Below are 25,153 nucleotides of genomic sequence, written 5' to 3'. Positions count from 1 at the left end.
GAACTCAGCAGGTCAGGCAACATCTGTGGAAAGAGAATGAGAGGCAACATTTCAAAATTCGGTTTTCAGCGACAGGTACTGTCAAACCTGCCGAGTTTCTCTTTTGGTCTGGTCTTCTCAGCATACGCAGTCCCTTACGTGAGACATTAATTCAATTCCGAAAACCCTTTATGGAGAAGAATTCCGCTTGGGGAACATTTTCCTGACCCCATTAAAAGCGCACAGCTTCGAAGCCAAAGAAGGTCAGCGAACACACCGCCCCTGGGTGGGCTCGAACCATCAACCTTTCGGTTAACAGCCGAACGCGCTGACCAATTGCGCCACAGAGACAGGCGCTACCGCGGGCTGCACCATCGCTTAGTGATTTTATAATTCAGCCTCCCCGCCTAGAATTACAATTGTCGTCTATCAGTTTTACTTTTCCATAATCAAGCCTGGGAGATGTGTTGTGGAGATACCGGGGACAGTCTGCAGACACATCCATGTCACGAGGAACTAGCTTTCTTACTGCGGGGCCGGCGCCCTTCCAGCCTTTCAGTGTTTTGCCTGTTCCCGAGTTCTCTCCTTGGCTCGCAGGGGAGAAGGGGTTTGAATTCCTGATGTGCACGAACGACAATTCTTTCAATGTCTCAGATCAGTTCATGTGCCGAGAACATCAAAGTCAACCTCCCGGCCTCTTCAACAAGGGGACGGTGTCTGGACTGTCGGACAGGTCATCTTTCATTCTCCTCCAAATCCGCTTCCCAAAGTGTTTCTAAAGGTTCACAAAGCTGGAGACTGGGATTTCTGTTTTACTTCATGAACATTTGAACATTTTTCCATTTCCTAACTGACAATATTTTGCCAAAATCTCTTCCAAATTGTACGCCTTGTCTCATGTCCAGGGATGAGGAATTTCCATTTTGGGGAGACATTCCCAAGGTTGAGAATGTTCGCTTTGGAGCAAACAAGGATAACTGGAGATTTCCTGGGGCTGTTGGTAATGATGGGAGAAGAAGCGGTGGGAATGGGCAGATTAATGATCAGAAGAACCAATTGCCACTGACCAGAGTCAGTTACCAGAGGACAGGGATTGAAGTTCTTGAATGAAAAGCAACACTTGTGCCTAATAAACACAGAGAATACTGCAGAAAGCCAACAGGTCGAGCAGCATCTGTGGAAAGGTAAACAGAGCTGACGTTGTGAGTCTGATACGTTGTTTGTTCAGAACCCGAGTTTCCTGCATGGCAATCAATTCCCAGACATGAGAAAACGGGTCTTTATTGAGACGGGTTTTGTGAAGTTTGAGCGATAATGCAACCAACAGGAAGTTAGTTAAAATCGCCAGCGAAGAAAGCATAGCCAGCAGGTTACCACCCTGGGCGGGGAGCCCCAAATGATCTCTACGCCAACACCTTAAGTGTTCGGCCACAACTACACTCCCAAAGTAGAGGTCTAAACTTTCTCATGGAATAGTTCTAACAGGAAAGGTGAGTATTGGGCTTGTCCTGTCCGTGCCATAGTCACAACGTTTCCTGTTCCCCTGGATTTGATCAGGACAGAGGAGGCTGATGGGAGATCGAATTGAACTACACACATTGATGAGAGATAGAGCGGGTGGGAAGGATCCATTCCCATGCGTAGAGAGATTAATAATCAGGGCCGAAAATAAGGAGCCACTCCAAGAAATTTGGGGTTCATTCAGCAAAGCTAATGTATGACTGTTCACAGAAAATTGTGATGAAAGTCTCTCGAGTTACTTTGATGAGAAGTGTTGATGATGCTAACACAATCGATAGGATGAACGTAGATTGGTCAATGTATTTGGTGACAGTTCTGTTCTAGCCCTGTGAGCGAAACCTGGATCTGAAGGAGTATAAGGGACATTAACAACATCGATCTGAAATTGGACACGTGACAAGGAACAGAGCCTTCATGAACAGTTGGCTTTTGAACTGGAGAGGGTTTGTCGTGAAATTAGCTTGAGGCTTGAGGTATGCAAGGTCAAGATAATTTAGGTAAAACATGGAAACACTATCCTCATTAGCAGACAGTGAAAGGATTACAAGACACAAATTAAACATTTTCGACAAGTGATACAGGGAACTGGGAAGACAAGTATTAGAAACTGGCAACAACAAAGTTCTGCAGCACAACACTGACATTCAAAGACCGCAAACATCCAGGTCCTGATTAATCAGATGGCATTGTGGTGCTTTTCTGCAAAACATCTACTTGCAATGTCCTAAAAAAGAGTGACAAAACCCATCGCTGTCAGCCTAGGATAGAAAATCCGAAGGGATGAACGTTTGCTGATTTTCTGAAGATTCACAGAGCTTAGACGGGGTTTTGGTGATTGTTTCTTTTCCACTCCCAGTAGCCGCAGTGGTTGAGGCGTTGAGTTGGGGAGAATAAAATGTGCCTGTAAACAGCGTGTGGGGCTATTTCAGCCTCCCCTCATCTGACTGCGCTGTGAGTTGACTCCGATGTTCTCAGTGACATTTACAGACGCGAGACAGTGTAAGGATTCTCATTCCCGCAGGTCGGGAATTCAAACCGTACGCCGGCTTCAGAACAATGAGAAAGATTAATTGAGGTGTGTGAACAAGCTGTGAGCTGCATTTCAAACAGTTAGGTGGAGTTTGGTGCGCCAGGCCTTGTGCGCATCCAACGCCACCATGCTGCAGAGTTCTGACGCCAACACGGACATGCGCAGCAATGGGAACATTCACAAGGTGAACAACCAAAGATAATCACCGTCACTGATTCCCTTCCACAGGCCCAACTTTGTGAAGCAGTATCTTTCACTGGCAAAGGAAACGCCTTTGTCCACAGGTACCTGCTTCATTTCGATCACGATTTCAAGCCCCTCACTCTTCTAGTCTCATTTCCAAACACTTTGCTCATAGCCTCCAAAGAAGCTCTGAGGGTATCTGCTTGTTCCACCCGAACAGTCAGTGGGTTGCAGATTCCCACCAGTCCCAATTTGAGTGAAATGTTTTTCCCCCTCCACTGATTTGAATCTTAAAGAAGAAGCGGGGGAGCAAACTCCCTTTCTTTTCGACGACATTTCTCATTTTGTACACGGCAGGGTTCACACCTGCGTGGGGAAGCCGCAATGGACTTCAAGTCCATCGCATCAACCACTCGGCCCACGATTCAGTACCACACTGACAGTTTGACTTCCCAGGTCTGTCTGCCTGTGGAGCTGAGAAAGAGTGAATCATCGCAGAGTTTGTTTGACTCCAATCACTTCGCAGTGATTCGAAAGGGTTAAATATCTGCACATGGTGTTTGCAGATATTTCGGTGTTTCTCCCGAAAAGATGAAATGAACTTTCAGTGAGAAATTTCAGGAGGAGCTCAGCAGGGCAGGCAACATCTGTGGAAAGAGAATGAGAGGCAACATTTCAGAATTTTGTTTGCTCCGACAGGTACTGTCAAACCTGTTGATTTTCTGTTTGGGTCTCGTCTTCTCAGCATACGCAGTCCCTTAGGTGAGACATGAAGTCAATTCGCAACCCCTGTGTGGAGAAGATTTCCGTTTGGGGAACATTCTCCTGACCCCATTAAAAGCGCACAGCTTCGAAGCCAAAGGAGAGCAGCGAACACACCGCCCCTCGGTGGGCTCGGACCACCAACCTCTCGGTTAATAGCCGAACGCGCTGACCAATTGCTCCACAGAGACAGGCGCAGATGTGGGTGGCACCATCGCTTAGTGATTTTATAATTCAGCCTCCCCGCCAAGAATTACAATTGTCGTCTATCAGTTTTACTTTTCCATAATCAAGCCTGGGAGATGCATTCTGGAGATACCGGGGGCTGTCTGCAGACACATCCATGTCACGAGGAACTAGCTTTCTTACTCCGGGGCCGTCGCCCTTCGAGCCTTTCAGTGTTTTGCCTGTTCCCGAGTTCTCTCATTGGCTCGGAGGCGAGAAGGGGTAGAATTCCTGATGTGCAGGAACGACAATTCTTTCAATGTCTCAGATCAGTTCGTGTGCCGAGAACATCAGAATCAACCTCCCGGCCTCTTCAACAAGGGGACGGTGTCTGGACTGTCGGACAGGTCATCTTTCATTCTCCTCCAAATTCGCTTCCCAAAGTGTTTCTAAAGGTTCACAAAGCTGGAGACTGGGATTTCTGTTTTGCTTCATGAACATTTGAACATTTTTCCATTTCCTAACTGACAATATTTTGCCAAAATCTCTTCCCAATTGTACGCCTTGTCTCATGTCCAGGGATGAGGAATTTCCATTTTGGGGAGACATTCCCAAGGTTGAGAATGTTCGCTTTGGAGCAAACAAGGATAACTGGAGATTTCCTGGGGCTGTTGGTAATGATGGGAGAAGAAGCGTTGGGAATGGGCAGATTAATGATCAGAAGAACCAATTGCCACTGACCAGAGTCAGTTACCAGAGGACAGGGATTGAAGTTCTTGAATGAAAAGCAGCACTTGTGCCTAATAAACACAGAGAATCCTGCAGAAAGCCAACAGGTCGAGCAGCATCTGTGGAAAGGTAAACAGAGCTGACGTTGTGAGTCTGATACGTTGTTTGTTCAGAACCCGAGTTTCCTGCATGGCAATCAATTCCCAGACATGAGAAAACGGGTCTTTATTGAGACGGGTTTTGTGAAGTTTGAGCGATAATGCAACCAACAGGAAGTTATTTAAAATCGCCAGCGAAGAAAGCATAGCCAGCAGGTTACGACCCTGGGCGGGGAGTCCCAAATGATCTCTACGCCAACACCTTAAGTGTTCGGCCACAACTACACGCCCAAAGTAGAGGTCTAAACTTTCTCATGGAATAGTTCTAACAGGAAAGGTGAGTATTGGGCTTGTCCTGTCCGTGCCATAGTCCCAACGTTTCCTGTTCCCCTGGATTTGATCAGGACAGAGGAGGCTGATGGGAGATCGAATTGAACTACACACATTGATGAGAGATCGAGCGGGTGGGAAGGATCCATTCCCATGCGTAGAGAGATTAATAATCAGGGCCGAAAATAAGGAGCCACTTCAAGAAATTTGGGGTTCATTCAGCAAAGCTAATGTAGAACTGTTCACAGAAAATTGTGATGAAAGTCTCTCGAGTTATTTTGATGAGAAGTGTTGATGATGCGAATACAATCGATAGGATGAACGTAGATTGGTCAATGTATTTGGTGACAGTTCTGTTCTAGCCCTGTGAGCGAAATCTGGGTCTGAAGGAGTATAAGGGACATTAACAACATCGATCTGAAATTGGACACGTGACAAGGAACAGAGCCATCATTAACAGTTGGCTTTTGAACTGGAGAGGGTTTCTCGTGAAATTAGCTTGAGGCTTGAGGTATGCAAGGTCAAGATAATTTAGGTAAAACATGGAAACACTATCCTCATTAGCAGACAGTGAAAGGATTACAAGACACAAATTAAACATTTTCGACAAGTGATACAGGGAACTGGGAAGATAAGTATTAGAAACTGGCAACAACAAAGTTCTGCAGCACAACACTGACATTAAAAGACCGAAAACATCCAGGTCCTGATTAATCAGATGGCATTGTGGTGCTTTTCTGCAAAACATCTACTTGCAATGTCCTACAAAAGAGTGACAAAACCCATCGCTGTCAGCCTAGGATAGAAAATCCGAAGGGATGAACGTTTGCTGATTTTCTGAAGATTCACAGAGCTTAGACGGGGTTTTGGTGATTGTTTCTTTTCCACTCCCAGGAGCCGCAGTGGTTGAGGCGTTGAGTTGGGGAGAATAAAATGTGCCTGTAAACAGTGTGGGGCTATTTCAGCTTCCCCTCATCTGACTGCGCTGTGAGTTGACTCAGATGTTCTCAGGGACATTTACTGACGCGAGACAGTGTAAGGATTCTCATTCCCGCAGATCGGGAATTCAAACCGTATGCCGGCTTCAGGACAATGAGAAAGATTAATTGGGGTGTGTGAACAAGCTGTGAGCTGCATTTCAAACAGTAAGGTGGAGTTTGGTGCGCCAGGCCCTGTGCGCATCCAACGCCACCATGCTGCAGAGTTCTGACGCCAACACGGACATGCGCAGCAATGGGAACATTCACAAGGTGAACAACCAAAGATAATCACCGTCACTGATTCCCTTCCACAGGCCCAACTTTGTGAAGCAGTATCTTTCACTGCCAAAGGAAACGCCTTTGTCCACAGGTACCTGCTTCATTTCGATCACGATTTCAAGCCCCTCACTCTTCTAGTCTCATTTCCAAACACTTTGCTCATAGCCTCCAAAGAAGCTCTGAGGGTATCTGCTTGTTCCACCCGAACAGTCAGTGGGTTGCAGATTCCCACCAGTCCCAATTTGAGTGAAATGTTTTTCCCCCTCCACTGATTTGAATCTTAAAGAAGAAGCGGGGGAGCAAACTCCCTTTCTTTTCGACGACATTTCTCATTTTGTACACGGCAGGGTTCACACCTGCGTGGGGAAGCCGCAATGGATTTCAAGTCCATCGCATCAACCACTCGGCCCACGATTCAGTACCACACTGACAGTTTGACTTCCCAGGTCTGTCTGCCTGTGGAGCTGAGAAAGAGTGAATCATCGCAGAGTTTGTTTGACTCCAATCACTTCGCAGTGATTCGAAAGGGTTAAATATCTGCACATGGTGTTTGCAGATATTTCGGTGTTTCTCCCGAAAAGATGAAATGAACTTTCAGTGAGAAATTTCAGGAGGAGCTCAGCAGGGCAGGCAACATCTGTGGAAAGAGAATGAGAGGCAACATTTCAGAATTTTGTTTGCTCCGACAGGTACTGTCAAACCTGTTGATTTTCTGTTTGGGTCTCGTCTTCTCAGCATACGCAGTCCCTTAGGTTAGACATGAAGTCAATTCGCAACCCCTGTGTGGAGAAGATTTCCGTTTGGGGAACATTCTCCTGACCCCATTAAAAGCGCACAGCTTCGAAGCCAAAGGAGAGCAGCGAACACACCTGTGCCCCTCGGTGGGCTCGAACCACCAACCTCTCGGTTAATAGCCGAACGCGCTGACCAATTGCGCCACAGAGACAGGCGCAGAAGTGAGCGGCACCATCGCTTAGTGATTTTATAATTCAGCCTCCCCGCCAAGAATTACAATTGTCGTCTATCAGTTTTACTTTTCCATAATCAAGCCTGGGAGATGCATTCTGGAGATACCGGGGGCTGTCTGCAGACACATCCATGTCACGAGGAACTAGCTTTCTTACTCCGGGGCCGTCGCCCTTCGAGCCTTTCAGTGTTTTGCCTGTTCCCGAGTTCTCTCATTGGCTCGGAGGCGAGAAGGGGTAGAATTCCTGATGTGCAGGAACGACAATTCTTTCAATGTCTCAGATCAGTTCGTGTGCCGAGAACATCAGAATCAACCTCCCGGCCTCTTCAACAAGGGGACGGTGTCTGGACTGTCGGACAGGTCATCTTTCATTCTCCTCCAAATTCGCTTCCCAAAGTGTTTCTAAAGGTTCACAAAGCTGGAGACTGGGATTTCTGTTTTGCTTCATGAACATTTGAACATTTTTCCATTTCCTAACTGACAATATTTTGCCAAAATCTCTTCCCAATTGTACGCCTTGTCTCATGTCCAGGGATGAGGAATTTCCATTTTGGGGAGACATTCCCAAGGTTGAGAATGTTCGCTTTGGAGCAAACAAGGATAACTGGAGATTTCCTGGGGCTGTTGGTAATGATGGGAGAAGAAGCGTTGGGAATGGGCAGATTAATGATCAGAAGAACCAATTGCCACTGACCAGAGTCAGTTACCAGAGGACAGGGATTGAAGTTCTTGAATGAAAAGCAGCACTTGTGCCTAATAAACACAGAGAATCCTGCAGAAAGCCAACAGGTCGAGCAGCATCTGTGGAAAGGTAAACAGAGCTGACGTTGTGAGTCTGATACGTTGTTTGTTCAGAACCCGAGTTTCCAGCATGGCAATCAATTCCCAGACATGAGAAAACGGGTCTTTATTGAGACGGGTTTTGTGAAGTTTGAGCGATAATGCAACCAACAGGAAGTTATTTAAAATCGCCAGCGAAGAAAGCATAGCCAGCAGGTTACGACCCTGGGCGGGGAGTCCCAAATGATCTCTACGCCAACACCTTAAGTGTTCGGCCACAACTACACGCCCAAAGTAGAGGTCTAAACTTTCTCATGGAATAGTTCTAACAGGAAAGGTGAGTATTGGGCTTGTCCTGTCCGTGCCATAGTCCCAACGTTTCCTGTTCCCCTGGATTTGATCAGGACAGAGGAGGCTGATGGGAGATCGAATTGAACTACACACATTGATGAGAGATCGAGCGGGTGGGAAGGATCCATTCCCATGCGTAGAGAGATTAATAATCAGGGCCGAAAATAAGGAGCCACTTCAAGAAATTTGGGGTTCATTCAGCAAAGCTAATGTAGAACTGTTCACAGAAAATTGTGATGAAAGTCTCTCGAGTTATTTTGATGAGAAGTGTTGATGATGCGAATACAATCGATAGGATGAACGTAGATTGGTCAATGTATTTGGTGACAGTTCTGTTCTAGCCCTGTGAGCGAAATCTGGGGTCTGAAGGAGTATAAGGGACATTAACAACATCGATCTGAAATTGGACACGTGACAAGGAACAGAGCCATCATTAACAGTTGGCTTTTGAACTGGAGAGGGTTTCTCGTGAAATTAGCTTGAGGCTTGAGGTATGCAAGGTCAAGATAATTTAGGTAAAACATGGAAACACTATCCTCATTAGCAGACAGTGAAAGGATTACAAGACACAAATTAAACATTTTCGACAAGTGATACAGGGAACTGGGAAGATAAGTATTAGAAACTGGCAACAACAAAGTTCTGCAGCACAACACTGACATTAAAAGACCGAAAACATCCAGGTCCTGATTAATCAGATGGCATTGTGGTGCTTTTCTGCAAAACATCTACTTGCAATGTCCTACAAAAGAGTGACAAAACCCATCGCTGTCAGCCTAGGATAGAAAATCCGAAGGGATGAACGTTTGCTGATTTTCTGAAGATTCACAGAGCTTAGACGGGGTTTTGGTGATTGTTTCTTTTCCACTCCCAGGAGCCGCAGTGGTTGAGGCGTTGAGTTGGGGAGAATAAAATGTGCCTGTAAACAGTGTGGGGCTATTTCAGCTTCCCCTCATCTGACTGCGCTGTGAGTTGACTCAGATGTTCTCAGGGACATTTACTGACGCGAGACAGTGTAAGGATTCTCATTCCCGCAGATCGGGAATTCAAACCGTATGCCGGCTTCAGGACAATGAGAAAGATTAATTGGGGTGTGTGAACAAGCTGTGAGCTGCATTTCAAACAGTTAGGTGGAGTTTGGTGCGCCAGGCCCTGTGCGCATCCAACGCCACCATGCTGCAGAGTTCTGACGCCAACACGGACATGCGCAGCAATGGGAACATTCACAAGGTGAACAACCAAAGATAATCACCGTCACTGATTCCCTTCCACAGGCCCAACTTTGTGAAGCAGTATCTTTCACTGCCAAAGGAAACGCCTTTGTCCACAGGTACCTGCTTCATTTCGATCACGATTTCAAGCCCCTCACTCTTCTAGTCTCATTTCCAAACACTTTGCTTATAGCCTCCAAAGAAGCTCTGAGGGTATCTGCTTGTTCCACCCGAACAGTCAGTGGGTTGCAGATTCCCACCAGTCCCAATTTGAGTGAAATGTTTTTCCCCCTCCACTGATTTGAATCTTAAAGAAGAAGCGGGGGAGCAAACTCCCTTTCTTTTCGACGACATTTCTCATTTTTTTTAGATTAGATTAGATTACTTACAGTGTGGAAACAGGCCCTTCGGCCCAACAAGTCCACACCGCCCCGCCGAAGCGTACTCACCCATACATCTACATCAACCCCATACCTAACACTACAGGCAATTTAGCATGGCCAATTCACCTGACCTGCACATCTTTGGACTGTGGGAGGAAACCGGAGCACCCGGAGGAAACCCACGCAGTCACGGGGAGAATGTGCAAACTCCACACAGTTAGTCGCCTGAGGCGGGAATTGAACCCGGGTCTCCGGCGCTGTGAGGCAGCAGTGCTAACCACTGTGCCACCGTGCCACCCACGGCAGGGTTCACACCTGCGTGGGGAAGCTGCAATGGATTTCAAGTCCATCGCATCAACCACTCGGCCCACGATTCAGTACCACACTGACAGTTTGACTTCCCAGGTCTGTCTGCCTGTGGAGCTGAGAAAGAGTGAATCATCGCAGAGTTTGTTTGACTCCAATCACTTCGCAGTGATTCGAAAGGGTTAAATATCTGCACATGGTGTTTGCAGATATTTCGGTGTTTCTCCCGAAAAGATGAAATGAACTTTCAGTGAGAAATTTCAGGAGGAGCTCAGCAGGGCAGGCATCATCTGTGGAAAGAGAATGAGAGGCAACATTTCAGAATTTTGTTTGCTCCGACAGGTACTGTCAAACCTGTTGATTTTCTGTTTGGGTCTCGTCTTCTCAGCATACGCAGTCCCTTAGGTGAGACATGAAGTCAATTCGCAACCCCTGTGTGGAGAAGATTTCCGTTTGGGGAACATTCTCCTGACCCCATTAAAAGCGCACAGCTTCGAAGCCAAAGGAGAGCAGCGAACACACCGCCCCTCGGTGGGCTCGGACCACCAACCTCTCGGTTAATAGCCGAACGCGCTGACCAATTGCTCCACAGAGACAGGCGCAGATGTGGGTGGCACCATCGCTTAGTGATTTTATAATTCAGCCTCCCCGCCAAGAATTACAATTGTCGTCTATCAGTTTTACTTTTCCATAATCAAGCCTGGGAGATGCATTCTGGAGATACCGGGGGCTGTCTGCAGACACATCCATGTCACGAGGAACTAGCTTTCTTACTCCGGGGCCGTCGCCCTTCGAGCCTTTCAGTGTTTTGCCTGTTCCCGAGTTCTCTCATTGGCTCGGAGGCGAGAAGGGGTAGAATTCCTGATGTGCAGGAACGACAATTCTTTCAATGTCTCAGATCAGTTCGTGTGCCGAGAACATCAGAATCAACCTCCCGGCCTCTTCAACAAGGGGACGGTGTCTGGACTGTCGGACAGGTCATCTTTCATTCTCCTCCAAATTCGCTTCCCAAAGTGTTTCTAAAGGTTCACAAAGCTGGAGACTGGGATTTCTGTTTTGCTTCATGAACATTTGAACATTTTTCCATTTCCTAACTGACAATATTTTGCCAAAATCTCTTCCCAATTGTACGCCTTGTCTCATGTCCAGGGATGAGGAATTTCCATTTTGGGGAGACATTCCCAAGGTTGAGAATGTTCGCTTTGGAGCAAACAAGGATAACTGGAGATTTCCTGGGGCTGTTGGTAATGATGGGAGAAGAAGCGTTGGGAATGGGCAGATTAATGATCAGAAGAACCAATTGCCACTGACCAGAGTCAGTTACCAGAGGACAGGGATTGAAGTTCTTGAATGAAAAGCAGCACTTGTGCCTAATAAACACAGAGAATCCTGCAGAAAGCCAACAGGTCGAGCAGCATCTGTGGAAAGGTAAACAGAGCTGACGTTGTGAGTCTGATACGTTGTTTGTTCAGAACCCGAGTTTCCAGCATGGCAATCAATTCCCAGACATGAGAAAACGGGTCTTTATTGAGACGGGTTTTGTGAAGTTTGAGCGATAATGCAACCAACAGGAAGTTATTTAAAATCGCCAGCGAAGAAAGCATAGCCAGCAGGTTACGACCCTGGGCGGGGAGTCCCAAATGATCTCTACGCCAACACCTTAAGTGTTCGGCCACAACTACACGCCCAAAGTAGAGGTCTAAACTTTCTCATGGAATAGTTCTAACAGGAAAGGTGAGTATTGGGCTTGTCCTGTCCGTGCCATAGTCCCAACGTTTCCTGTTCCCCTGGATTTGATCAGGACAGAGGAGGCTGATGGGAGATCGAATTGAACTACACACATTGATGAGAGATCGAGCGGGTGGGAAGGATCCATTCCCATGCGTAGAGAGATTAATAATCAGGGCCGAAAATAAGGAGCCACTTCAAGAAATTTGGGGTTCATTCAGCAAAGCTAATGTAGAACTGTTCACAGAAAATTGTGATGAAAGTCTCTCGAGTTATTTTGATGAGAAGTGTTGATGATGCGAATACAATCGATAGGATGAACGTAGATTGGTCAATGTATTTGGTGACAGTTCTGTTCTAGCCCTGTGAGCGAAATCTGGGTCTGAAGGAGTATAAGGGACATTAACAACATCGATCTGAAATTGGACACGTGACAAGGAACAGAGCCATCATTAACAGTTGGCTTTTGAACTGGAGAGGGTTTCTCGTGAAATTAGCTTGAGGCTTGAGGTATGCAAGGTCAAGATAATTTAGGTAAAACATGGAAACACTATCCTCATTAGCAGACAGTGAAAGGATTACAAGACACAAATTAAACATTTTCGACAAGTGATACAGGGAACTGGGAAGATAAGTATTAGAAACTGGCAACAACAAAGTTCTGCAGCACAACACTGACATTAAAAGACCGAAAACATCCAGGTCCTGATTAATCAGATGGCATTGTGGTGCTTTTCTGCAAAACATCTACTTGCAATGTCCTACAAAAGAGTGACAAAACCCATCGCTGTCAGCCTAGGATAGAAAATCCGAAGGGATGAACGTTTGCTGATTTTCTGAAGATTCACAGAGCTTAGACGGGGTTTTGGTGATTGTTTCTTTTCCACTCCCAGGAGCCGCAGTGGTTGAGGCGTTGAGTTGGGGAGAATAAAATGTGCCTGTAAACAGTGTGGGGCTATTTCAGCTTCCCCTCATCTGACTGCGCTGTGAGTTGACTCAGATGTTCTCAGGGACATTTACTGACGCGAGACAGTGTAAGGATTCTCATTCCCGCAGATCGGGAATTCAAACCGTATGCCGGCTTCAGGACAATGAGAAAGATTAATTGGGGTGTGTGAACAAGCTGTGAGCTGCATTTCAAACAGTAAGGTGGAGTTTGGTGCGCCAGGCCCTGTGCGCATCCAACGCCACCATGCTGCAGAGTTCTGACGCCAACACGGACATGCGCAGCAATGGGAACATTCACAAGGTGAACAACCAAAGATAATCACCGTCACTGATTCCCTTCCACAGGCCCAACTTTGTGAAGCAGTATCTTTCACTGGCAAAGGAAACGCCTTTGTCCACAGGTACCTGCTTCATTTCGATCACGATTTCAAGCCCCTCACTCTTCTAGTCTCATTTCCAAACACTTTGCTCATAGCCTCCAAAGAAGCTCTGAGGGTATCTGCTTGTTCCACCCGAACAGTCAGTGGGTTGCAGATTCCCACCAGTCCCAATTTGAGTGAAATGTTTTTCCCCCTCCACTGATTTGAATCTTAAAGAAGAAGCGGGGGAGCAAACTCCCTTTCTTTTCGACGACATTTCTCATTTTGTACACGGCAGGGTTCACACCTGCGTGGGGAAGCCGCAATGGATTTCAAGTCCATCGCATCAACCACTCGGCCCACGATTCAGTACCACACTGACAGTTTGACTTCCCAGGTCTGTCTGCCTGTGGAGCTGAGAAAGAGTGAATCATCGCAGAGTTTGTTTGACTCCAATCACTTCGCAGTGATTCGAAAGGGTTAAATATCTGCACATGGTGTTTGCAGATATTTCGGTGTTTCTCCCGAAAAGATGAAATGAACTTTCAGTGAGAAATTTCAGGAGGAGCTCAGCAGGGCAGGCAACATCTGTGGAAAGAGAATGAGAGGCAACATTTCAGAATTTTGTTTGCTCCGACAGGTACTGTCAAACCTGTTGATTTTCTGTTTGGGTCTCCTCTTCTCAGCATACGCAGTCCCTTAGGTTAGACATGAAGTCAATTCGCAACCCCTGTGTGGAGAAGATTTCCGTTTGGGGAACATTCTCCTGACCCCATTAAAAGCGCACAGCTTCGAAGCCAAAGGAGAGCAGCGAACACACCGCCCCTCGGTGGGCTCGAACCACCAACCTCTCGGTTAATAGCCGAACGCGCTGACCAATTGCGCCACAGAGACAGGCGCAGATGTGGGTGGCACCATCGCTTAGTGATTTTATAATTCAGCCTCCCCGCCAAGAATTACAATTGTCGTCTATCAGTTTTACTTTTCCATAATCAAGCCTGGGAGATGCATTCTGGAGATACCGGGGGCTGTCTGCAGACACATCCATGTCACGAGGAACTAGCTTTCTTACTCTGGGGCCGTCGCCCTTCGAGCCTTTCAGTGTTTTGCCTGTTCCCGAGTTCTCTCATTGGCTCGGAGGCGAGAAGGGGTAGAATTCCTGATGTGCAGGAACGACAATTCTTTCAATGTCTCAGATCAGTTCGTGTGCCGAGAACATCAGAATCAACCTCCCGGCCTCTTCAACAAGGGGACGGTGTCTGGACTGTCGGACAGGTCATCTTTCATTCTCCTCCAAATTCGCTTCCCAAAGTGTTTCTAAAGGTTCACAAAGCTGGAGACTGGGATTTCTGTTTTGCTTCATGAACATTTGAACATTTTTCCATTTCCTAACTGACAATATTTTGCCAAAATCTCTTCCCAATTGTACGCCTTGTCTCATGTCCAGGGATGAGGAATTTCCATTTTGGGGAGACATTCCCAAGGTTGAGAATGTTCGCTTTGGAGCAAACAAGGATAACTGGAGATTTCCTGGGGCTGTTGGTAATGATGGGAGAAGAAGCGTTGGGAATGGGCAGATTAATGATCAGAAGAACCAATTGCCACTGACCAGAGTCAGTTACCAGAGGACAGGGATTGAAGTTCTTGAATGAAAAGCAGCACTTGTGCCTAATAAACACAGAGAATCCTGCAGAAAGCCAACAGGTCGAGCAGCATCTGTGGAAAGGTAAACAGAGCTGACGTTGTGAGTCTGATACGTTGTTTGTTCAGAACCCGAGTTTCCAGCATGGCAATCAATTCCCAGACATGAGAAAACGGGTCTTTATTGAGACGGGTTTTGTGAAGTTTGAGCGATAATGCAACCAACAGGAAGTTATTTAAAATCGCCAGCGAAGAAAGCATAGCCAGCAGGTTACGACCCTGGGCGGGGAGTCCCAAATGATCTCTACGCCAACACCTTAAGTGTTCGGCCACAACTACACGCCCAAAGTAGAGGTCTAAACTTTCTCATGGAATAGTTCCAACAGGAAAGGTGAGTATTGGGCTTGTCCTGTCCGTGCCATAGTCCCAACGTTTCCTGTTCCCCTGGATTTGATCAGGACAGAGGAGGCTGATGGGAGATCGAATTGAACTACACACATTGATGAGAGATCGAGCGGGTGGGAAGGATCCATTCCCATGCGTAGAGAGATTAATAATCAGGGCCGAAAATAAGGAGCCACTTCAAGAAATTTGGGGTTCATTCAGCAAAGCTAATGTAGAACTGTTCACAGAAAATTGTGATGAAAGTCTCTCGAGTTATTTTGATGAGAAGTGTTGATGATGCGAATACAATCGATAGGATGAACGTAGATTGGTCAATGTATTTGGTGACAGTTCTGTTCTAGCCCTGTGAGCGAAATCTGGGGTCTGAAGGAGTATAAGGGACATTAACAACATCGATCTGAAATTGGACACGTGACAAGGAACAGAGCCATCATTAACAGTTGGCTTTTGAACTGGAGAGGGTTTCTCGTGAAATTAGCTTGAGGCTTGAGGTATGCAAGGTCAAGATAATTTAGGTAAAACATGGAAACACTATCCTCATTAGCAGACAGTGAAAGGATTACAAGACACAAATTAAACATTTTCGACAAGTGATACAGGGAACTGGGAAGATAAGTATTAGAAACTGGCAACAACAAAGTTCTGCAGCACAACACTGACATTAAAAGACCGAAAACATCCAGGTCCTGATTAATCAGATGGCATTGTGGTGCTTTTCTGCAAAACATCTACTTGCAATGTCCTACAAAAGAGTGACAAAACCCATCGCTGTCAGCCTAGGATAGAAAATCCGAAGGGATGAACGTTTGCTGATTTTCTGAAGATTCACAGAGCTTAGACGGGGTTTTGGTGATTGTTTCTTTTCCACTCCCAGGAGCCGCAGTGGTTGAGGCGTTGAGTTGGGGAGAATAAAATGTGCCTGTAAACAGTGTGGGGCTATTTCAGCTTCCCCTCATCTGACTGCGCTGTGAGTTGACTCAGATGTTCTCAGGGACATTTACTGATGCGAGACAGTGTAAGGATTCTCATTCCCGCAGATCGGGAATTCAAACCGTATGCCGGCTTCAGGACAATGAGAAAGATTAATTGGGGTGTGTGAACAAGCTGTGAGCTGCATTTCAAACAGTTAGGTGGAGTTTGGTTCGCCAGGCCCTGTGCGCATCCAACGCCACCATGCTGCAGAGTTCTGACGCCAACACGGACATGCGCAGCAATGGGAACATTCACAAGGTGAACAACCAAAGATAATCACCGTCACTGATTCCCTTCCACAGGCCCAAATTTGTGAAGCAGTATCGTTCACTGGCAAAGGAAACGCCTTTGTCCAAAGGTGCCTGCTTCATTTCGATCACGATTTCAAGCCCCTCACTCTTCTAGTCTCATTTCCAAACACTTTGCTCATAGCCTCCAAAGAAGCTCTGAGGGTATCTGCTTGTTCCACCCAAACAGGCAGTGGGTTGCAGATTCCCACCAGTCCCAATTTGAGTGAAATATTTTCCCCCCTCCACTGATTTGAATCTTAAAGAAGAAGCGGGGGAGCAAACTCCCTTTCTTTTCGATGACATTTCTCATTTTGTACTCACAGGGTTCACACCTTCGTGGGGAAACCGCAATGGATTTCAAGTCCATCGCATTAACCACTCGGCCCACGAATACAGAACCACACTGACAGCTTCCTTCCCTTGTCTGTCTGCCTGTGGAGCTGATAAAGAGTGAATCATCGCAGAGTTTGTTTGACTCCAATCACGTCACAGTGATTCGAAAGGGTTATGTATCTGCATACGGCGACTCCAGGTGTTTCATCCCAAAAGATGAAATGAACTTTCAGTAAAAAACAAAACTAGAAATTGCAGGAGGAACTGAGAAGGTCAGGCAACGTCTGTGGAAAGAGGATCAGCGACAACATTTCAGAATTTTGTTTTCTCTGACAGGTACTGTCAAACCTACCGAGTTTCTCTTTTGGTCTCGGCCTCTCAGCAGACGCAGTCCCTTACGTGAGACATTAATTCAATTCAGAAACCCCTTTGTGGAGAAGATTTCCGTTTGGGGAACATTTTCCTGACCCCATTAAAAGCGCACAGCTTCAGCATTAGGGCATGTGTGAGCTTGTGGCGCAACGGTAGCGCGTCTGACTCAAGATCCGAAAGTTGCATGTTTGAATCTCAATTGGTTCCATAACGTCGACTCCTTACGTTTCAAATCACGAAAGGAGCCCGTTGACTCCGTGTATCGTTTGGCCAAGTCTTGCCGTTTGCGTATAATGAATCTGCCTCTTTGTCAGTTTGGGATTTACTGACCCCAACCACTCCCTTTACAAAAGCGTTCTTCGTAATGCCACTTTTGTTTCTTTTCCTCATGACTTTTAAACTCTGCCGAATCGTTGCCGATCCTTTCAGACGTGGGAACATTTTGACGACATTACTTTCTCTGTCTAGACTTTGCATGACGTGAAAAGCTTCAATCGGGCCAGATTTCAAACTTCTGTACTCCGAAGAGAGCTCTCCCAAATTTCCAATCGACCCTCATCGCTGACATCCCTCAAACACTGCACCACTCACGTCAACCTCTTCAACGCAATCTCCAATCATTTCACTTCGCTGCTTTCTGTCCCATTGGTACTCCAGGGAGCCCAACCTCGTTTTCCGAAGGTGCTTTTTGAGGAAATTAAACAGCACTTTCGCACAAGTCATGAAACGCGGGCTCTTCCGGGATTTGAACCCGGGATTTCTCGAACGCCTGCGTCAATGAATACCCAAAGCAAAAACCACACCCCGACACCAACGAGTCACACGGCTTGCGCGCTGGCGCCCCTGCCCGCACCCTACCTCTTGAACCAGCTGAGTCTTGCTCAGAGGAAAGTCCAGTTGACATTGAACAGGCTGTGGCTGTTTTCTCTGGAACGTCGGAGGTTGAAGGGTGACTTTATGGAGGTTTATAAAATTATGAGGGGCATGGATAGGATAAATAGGCAAAGCCTTTTCCCTGGGGTCGGGGAGTCAAGAACTAGAGGGCATAAGTTTAGGGTGAGAGGAGAAAGCTATAAAAGAGATCTAAGGGGCAACCTTTTCACGCAGAGGGTGGTGCGTGTATGGAATGAGCTGCCAGAGAAAGTGGCGGAGACTGGTACAATTGCAACATTTCAGAAGCGTTTGGATGGATATATGAATAGGAAGGGTTTGGAGGTATATGGGCCGGGTGCTGGCAGCTGGGACTAGATTGGGGTGGGATATCTGGTCGGCATGGACGGGTTGGACCGAAGGGTCTGTTTCCATGCTGTACATCTCTATGACTGTATGAACAGCTGCTTCTCATTCTGTCTCTCTGCTGCCGTTTGCCCGTCCCCAGGAACCGGGCCCTCTCTACTGCCAGAAGATTAACCCGTTTTCTGTCTAAACTTTTCTCTGACACCGGAGTGACCAGTGACAAGTATTGCCCTCCTCAACATAGGGTACAGAGAACAGGAGAAGACCCCGCAGACCTCCACGGGTGTGGCATCTCAACTCTGCATACTGGGCCTGTGTATCAATATTTACGTCGAAGATTTTTGGGAAGCAGATGAGAAGGCGAGGTGCACAACAGTGCGCCGTTATACGGGAAAGCTGCTAAACTCGACATTGAGTGAATAGGGAAGATGGTTTCCCTTCTGGGTTATTCTCCCATCGCACACCGGCAGACATATTGGCGACGAACAAATATTAACTCTGTCTAAATTGCCACATTCTGTTTTTACGAACCGTGATTTCACTCAGAAGCACAATTTACCTGCTCCCTCCTGGATATCCTTCCAGGTGAAGCAGCTCTTTACCTGCACATTTGCTGCTACCTCGTCTACTGCATTCGCTCGTCCTCGTGACTTTAAATCTCTGCCGAATCACTATAGATCATTTCAGGCATGGGAGCATTGTCACAGCATTATTTCCTGTTTCTCGGCCTCTACTGACTTGGAAAACTTCGGTTCTCCGAGGAGAGCTGGCCCAATATTTCAATTTACCTTTATTGCTGACATTCTGCAAACACCGCACCACTCACGTCAACCTGTTCAACGCGATCTCCAACCATTTCACTTCCCTGTTTTCTGCCTCATTCGTATTCGTGGCAGCCCAACCTCGTTTCACGAAGGTGCTTTTTGAGAAAATTAATGGGGCATTTTTGCCCAAATCAAGTTAAGCGACGCAGCCACGTCTGGGATGTGAATCCAGGACCGCACACAAGTCTGCACTGTTAAAGACCCTACCTGGGATCATGCCCCTAGACCAACAAGCCAAACAGCGATTCATTCCTCATCCACCACACTCCTCTTGAGCCAGCTGAGACTTGCTTAGTGTCAAATACATTTGACATTGTTCTAAGAATTGCAAGTGACAAAGAGTTTCCAGAACAGCTGCTTCTCATTCTGTCTCCCTGCTGCTGTTTGTCCCGTCCCCAGGAACCGGGCTCCCTCCACTGTTTCGAAACTTTTCTCTGACACCAGAATCGCCAGTGACAAGCATTGCCCTCCTCAACATAGGATACAGAGAACAGGAGACCACTCAGAGGTTGTCACCTTAACTGTACACATTGGGCCAGTATATCATTGTGAAATATTTATGTTGAAGCTTTTTTGGGAAGCGGAGGCAAGGTGCAGAACAGAGCGCCATTATACGGGAAAGCTGCTAAAGACGACGTTGAATGAATAGGAGAGAATGGTCTCTCCTTTGGGTTCTGGTTCCAACACGCACGCGTTGTGCCATTCTCTTGCATTGCTCGGCAGTTTTTCCACAGAAGTATTCAGCTTTTCATCTGGCGTGTGGCAGGCACATTTGAGAATGAGGTCAGAAGATCTTCACTGCTGTCGTGTCATATGCTGTTGTGCAGACATATCGTCGATGTGCAAAAATAAACTCTGTCTAAATACCCACATTCTGTTTTTCGAACTGTGATTTCGCGCAGAATCACTAATTTTCAAAACTCGCAATATTCAAACTTTAACAAAGTGCTCATAGAAATGATTAGTGAACACCTGGAAGAAATTCTTCCAAACTTACCTGGGGAATTTCGCTTTGAGGGGTCTTGAACTTTGTGGAAGGAAGGGAAATTTGCCTCGAGGCTGTTTCATGTGGAGATGTGTTCTCCATGTAAACTGGTCGTAGTTGACCATCCCAGTGCTTCCCGATGCAGGGCTGCCTGACCCCCAGGGAGGTTTACTTGAAGCAACTGGAGAGAATCCAGAGAGGGAGCAGATTCTGCAAAGGTGCTCAAATACTTTCTATCTCTCTTTTAGGTCTTTTCCTTGTGTATTCCCTCAGTTTAGCACGTATGCAGTTTGCACCCTGGAAAATGATTGCTTTTTTCCTCATGTTCACAATTAAATGTGTAGTTTCGCTTGGAACTGATCCACATTGACAGGATTGGCATATTGATATATATATATGTACACGTATTTAGTTTAAGATTCGATTATATTTGAATGAAGTTTTCCTCTAAACACACCTAAGCCTATCTGGCTGCATGAGGGATTTCAGGTTTCTGTGTGCTGGGTATTATGTGATCAGCAGGCATCTGGCAAACTACAGGAACTGCCACCTATGTTATGTTCGTTTCAGTGTACTGACAATGATCACTTATTTTGTGACTTTTTTTTGCAGGAAGACGTGCCGAAAGAAATCTGAAAACAAATGATACATCAACTTCTGACAGAGCCACTTGATTCATTGGGACTTGAATATCAGCAGTCATTCCAATCAAGAAGACATGGTTGCTTTTGTTTGCTTGAGAGATTTTGGACACTGGTGCGGCAGGAAGAATACTGAGACACCGAGTGAGGGAGATTCAGTGCGCTGACTGTGAAAAGTGCTTCACACCATTTACTCAGCTTGGGGGAATCAAAGTCTCATCCCTGACGGTGGGGATAGACTATGTCCCCGTTCTGATTGTAATTTCAAACCCAGACCAACACAAGGAAAGCTCCCCCAATGGGAAACTGTGGAAATGTGGGGACTGAGGGAAAGGATTCCCTTCCCCATCCGTGTTGGAAACCCACAGACGTAATCACAGCGGGGAGAGGCCATTCACCTGCTCGGTGTGCAGGAAGGGCTTCATTCGGATCAGCCAACTGGAGACGCACGAGTGGGTCCACAAGTGAGAGAAGCCATTCACGTGCCCCATGTACGGAAGGGGGTTCACTCAGTCAGCTGCACTGCTGACCCACCAGTGGGTCCACACCCACTGATACATTGAAGAAACCTGTTAAGTCTTTCATCTTTTAAAATGGGTTCCAGATTTCGGTTCATTAATCTGTAAATCCCAGAACTTCTTTTTAGGAATATTCTCCAGGTAACTTAATGTTTTATAAAGGGAGGTGACACCTGAGTTCAGATAACGCATGAAAGCTGTGAGTTTAGAGTCGTTCTGTATCACAGTCTTGAGTCAGACTTTTTCTATTTCCAAACATACAATCCTGCAAATGCAATTCACCCCAAAGACTTCTATGTGTGAGTGCATTCATGAGACAGAGCGTCTGAGTGTGTCTGTGTGTGTGTGCATGCTGGGTAAAGTGTGCGTGTAATGGTGTATAATTGTGTGAGAAGGTGTGTGCATGGATTAGAGTGTGAGGGGTGTATCCATGTGTGTCTGAGAGAGACCCCTGTCTATCAGAGAGGGTCTGCACGACCGTGTGAGGACTTGTGTGTGTGTGTGTGTGTGTGTGTGTGTGTGTGTGTGTATGAGAGAGAAGAGAGAGAGAGAGAGATTCAGAGAGAGAGATAGGGTTTGTGTGTATTGTGGAGCTGGTTCTCCTGTAGTGAGACATGAATCCAAGGTTTCAGCTGAGGTCATTCTCGTGTGTTCCAAACTTGTTATTAGCCTCTGCTCGGCCACTAGAAATGATTAAGCAGTTAAGCAGTTTCACAACACACACTAGAGAGGGCAAGGTGAAGGGCTGATGTCTGAAACATTGACTCCCCTGCTCCTTGGATGCTGCCTGACCTGCTGTGCTTTTTCAACACCACACTCTCGACTCTGATCTCCAGCATCTGTCGTTCTCACTTTCTCCTCATGGGCGAGGTGGGACTTTTCTTTTATTCACTCATTCACTCTTACAGCCTGTCCTTGGTTGTGGCCCAACTATGCATCCTGAAGAAGGGCTTATGCCCGAAACGTCGATTCTCCTGTTGCTTGGATGCTTCCTGACCTGCTGCGCCTTTCCAGCAACACAATTTCAGCTCTGATCTCCAGTATTTGCAGTCCTCACTTTCTACTCAGAGAATAGGGCCCGTCAAAGATCAGAAAGGCGGTCTTTGTGTGGAGCCACAGAAAATGGGGGACATACTAAATGAATACTTTGCATCAGTATTTACTGTGGACAAGGATATGGAAGATATAGACTGAAGGGAAATAGATGGTGACACCTTGCAAAAAGTTCAGATTACAGAGGAAGAAGTGCTGGATGTCTTGAAACGGTTAAAGATGGATAAATCCCCAGGACCTGATCAGGTGTAACCAAGAACTCTGTGGGAAGCTAGAGAAGTGATTGCTGGGCCTCTTGCTGATTTATTTGTATCATCAATAGTCACAGGTGAGGTGCCGGAAGACTGGAGGTTGGCAAATGTGGTGCCACTGTTTAAGAAGGGCGGTAAAGACAGTACAGGGAACCATAGACCGGTGAGCCTGACCACGGTGGTGGCCAAGTTGTTGGAGGGAATCCTGAAGGGCAGGATGTACATGTATTTGGAAAGGCAAGGACTGATTCGGGATAGTCAACATGGCTTTGTGCATTGGAATTCATGTCTCAGAAACTTGATTGAGTTTTTTGAAGAAGTAACAAAGAAGATTGATGAGGGCAGAGCAGTAGATGTGATCTATATGGACTTCAGTAAGGCGTTCGACAAGGTTCCCCACGGGAGATTGATTAGCAAGGTTAGATCTCAGGGAGAACTAGCCATTTGGATACAGAACTGGCTCAAAGATAGAAGACAGAGGGTGGTGGTGGAGGGCAGTTTTTCCGGCTGGAGGTCTGTGACCAGTGGAGTGCCACAAGGATCAGTGCTAGGCCCTCTACTTTTTGTCATTTACGTAAATGATTTGGATGCGACCATAAAAGGTACTGTTAGTAAGTTTTCAGATGACACCAAAATTGGAGGTGTTGTGGACAGCAAAGAGGGTTACCTCAGATTGCAACAGGATCTGGACCAGATGGGCCAAGGAGCTGAGAAGTGGCAGATGGAGTTTAATTCAGATAAATGTGAGGTGCTGCATTTTGGGAAAGCAAATCTTAGCAGGACTTCTACAATTAATCATAAGCTCCTAGGGAGTGTTGCTGAACAAAGAGACCTTGGAGTGCAGGTTCATAGCTCCTGAATATTGGAGTCGCAGGTAGATAGGATTGTGAAGAAGGCGTTTGGTATGCTTTCCTTTATTGGTCAGTGTATTGAGTACAGCATTTGGGCGGTCATGTTGCGGCTGTACAGGACATTGGTTAGGCCGCTGTTGGAATATTGCGTGAAATTCTGGTCTCCTTCCAATTGGAAAGATGTCGTGAAACTTGAAAGGGTTCAGAAAAGATTTACAAGGATGTTGAGGGTTGGAGGATCTGAGCGAGAGGGAGAGGCTGAACAGGCTGGGGCTGTTTTCCCTGGCGCATCAGAGACTGAGGGGTGACCTTATAGAGGTTTACAAAATTATGAGGGGCATGGATAGAATAAATCGGCAAAGGTTTTTCTCTGGGTTCGGGGAGTCCAGAACGAGAGGGCATAGGTTTAGGGTGAGAGGGGAAAGATAGAAATGAGACCAAAGGAGCAACTGAATCACGCAGAGGGTGGTACGTGTATGGAATGAGCTGCCAGAGGAAACGGTAGAGGCTGGTACAATTGCCACATTTAAGAGGCTTTTGGATGGCTCTATGAATAGGAAGGGTTTGGAAGGATATATTTGGGTGCTGGTAGGTGGGACTAGATTGGGTTGTGATATCTGGTCGGCATGGATGAGTTGGACTAAAGGGTCTGTTTCCATGCTGGACATCTCTGTGACTCTATGATTTTGTCTGGCAGCTCAACTTTTGTATATCTATTCCCCAGAGTAGAGGGTGTCCAAAACTAGAGGGGTTTAGGCTGAGAGGGAAAAGGTTTAAAAGGGACTGAACGGGGGAACTTTTTCACACAGAGCGTGGCATGCGTTTGGAATAAGCTGCCAGAGGCAGTGGTCGAGGCTGGTAGAATTACAACATTTAAAAGGCATCTGGATGGAGGTATGAATAGGAAGGGCTGAGAGAGATATGGGCCAAATGCTGGCAAATGGATCACGAGGGTAATGTAGGAAATGTTGTCGGCGTGGACCGAAAGGTTTGTTTCTGATCTCTGCAAGTCTATGACTGTATTTCTACATATTCTGAACCAATTCACAAGACTAGGAATAGGCCATTCCAAGTTTACCGGCTGTCCTCAATTGTGGCCTAACTGCGCAGATTTCAATGCAAGTTTCAGAAAGATGTCTGCAGCTTTTTTTTAAACATTTGAATGTGCTTTCAGACATTACTGATGTTTCTGAATACATCATTTTAGCTATTCTCAATGTTAAAGGTCAGCCATTTCTCACGCTTCCCTTCCCCATCCCCACCCCAGGTCGCCATCACCATCCATTCTCTCTCTATCATTAGAAGGGTTTGATACAGAGATCAAAGAGGGCTCGAGGCACGAGAAAGCACGGGGGAGGGTACTCAGAGTGAGATTGAACGGGGGGGGCGCGCAGAGACTGGGGGAAGAGAAAGAGAGAAAATAGGTAGAAGAGCAGAACATTGGTGGTAGAGAATGCATGGGGGTACACAGGGTGGGAGCAGACAGAGAGAATTTGGTGAAGAGGATTGGGGAGGAGACAGAGAATGCAGAGTTGCAAAGTGTGAAGTGAAAGAAATTGGTTCCAGAGTGTGGGGAGAGAGAATGGACGGGGCAGTGGGTGGGGAGAGAATGGACGGGGGTCTGTGGTGGGGAGATAATGGACGGGGCAGTGGGTGGGGAGAGAATGGACGGGGGCAATGGGTGGGGAGAGA

At 46.6% G+C, this 25,153-nt stretch overlaps 3 non-coding genes across 3 annotated transcripts; all 3 read right to left on the bottom strand.

Annotated features, from left to right (window-relative positions):
* Positions 1 to 256: 256 nt before the first annotated feature.
* On the bottom strand, positions 257 to 330 carry trnan-guu (transfer RNA asparagine (anticodon GUU)). The gene has a single exon. It is a non-coding gene; the product is annotated as a tRNA-Asn (tRNA).
* A 6,598-nt stretch (positions 331 to 6,928) lies between these two features.
* Positions 6,929 to 7,002, bottom strand: trnan-auu (transfer RNA asparagine (anticodon AUU)). The gene has a single exon. It is a non-coding gene; the product is annotated as a tRNA-Asn (tRNA).
* A 6,907-nt stretch (positions 7,003 to 13,909) lies between these two features.
* Positions 13,910 to 13,983, bottom strand: trnan-auu (transfer RNA asparagine (anticodon AUU)). Its single transcript has one exon. It is a non-coding gene; the product is annotated as a tRNA-Asn (tRNA).
* Positions 13,984 to 25,153: the final 11,170 nt, after the last annotated feature.

Source organism: Chiloscyllium punctatum, chromosome 36, assembly GCF_047496795.1.
Source record: "Chiloscyllium punctatum isolate Juve2018m chromosome 36, sChiPun1.3, whole genome shotgun sequence".
Classification (NCBI taxonomy): Eukaryota; Metazoa; Chordata; class Chondrichthyes; order Orectolobiformes; family Hemiscylliidae; genus Chiloscyllium; species Chiloscyllium punctatum.
This window is presented reverse-complemented; position numbering and strand designations above follow the sequence as displayed.